Raw genomic sequence first — 1,074 nt, 5'->3', positions numbered from 1 at the left:
CGGTGTGATTAATTGATGGGTCAATTGATTGATTGATTGATTGATTGATTGCCCACGTGGTGGGTGTTCCTCTCCAGGCCCTCGGGAGATTTGGTCTTTCCAAGGCACTCTGCCCCAAGCCCCACCAGCCTTGCTTCTGGGAGCTTCTGTCTGTTTTCATTCTTCCTCTGGTGGGTCCCTGTGTCCGGCATCCGTGGTAGATGCCGTCCTCTCTGCCAGCACCACTGTGCATAGCCAGGTCGCCGGATCTTCGTACAGCACTGAGACGGAGCAGTCAGTCGTCTTGGCTGTAGCCAGCCCCGTGGTGCAGAGGCAGCAGATGAGCACCAGGTCATAGCGGGAGTGGGTTCCTGGCAAATGGGCAGCAGCCAGCGGGAAAAGGCCTGGTGACCATGCTGCGAGGAAGCCTGCACCGTTAGTCCTGACACTGAAGCAACTTAACACTAACGATTCGCCACCTACCCCAACAGTAAATATTCCTACCTGCCATGCCAGCCTCCCAATTAGCTCACCCTGGGCCTCGGCTAAGTTGCCCACCTCCGGGCAGCCTGGGTTCTCCAAGTCGGCCTAGTGAGCTGGGTGGTTGCATCTGGAATTAGTGATTCATGTGCTGAACCATGCACAGTGGCGCCACTCGCCACTCAGGGCGTCTGCACCTGCGTGGCATGGACTGTGCAGGAAGGCGAGGACCTGGGGCACCAGCAATGGGCAGCCCTCAGGTGGTCTTCATGCCTCGGTTAGTAAGGGACGCTCCCCAACACTAGGAAGACCAGCCAGGAGGTGGTCAGCCCTGCTCCCTTGACCCTGAGTAGGACTGCCCTTCTTAGGCTAGCGAAGATCCGTGAGCTAGCCACGTAGCCTCTTCAGAGTCAAAGCCAGACATTCCCGTTGGGTTGGAACAGCTTACAGACAGCAGCCACCCCAACACTGTACTAGGACTAGGTGGTTAGAAAAAAACCATCTTTGCATCTGTTTTCATTGTTTACAAACACTATCAGCTAATTGTAGCCACATTTCCCCAGACAATCTTCACTTTGTCTTTTATTCAGATGTGTATCCGTGAGTGCTAGGTTA

The sequence above is a fragment of the Echinops telfairi genome, unplaced genomic scaffold, assembly GCF_000313985.2.
Source record: "Echinops telfairi isolate 266 unplaced genomic scaffold, ASM31398v2 ScPeMD7_23;HRSCAF=83, whole genome shotgun sequence".
In the NCBI taxonomy this organism is placed as follows: Eukaryota; Metazoa; Chordata; class Mammalia; order Afrosoricida; family Tenrecidae; genus Echinops; species Echinops telfairi.
Note: the sequence above shows the minus strand (reverse complement) of the source record.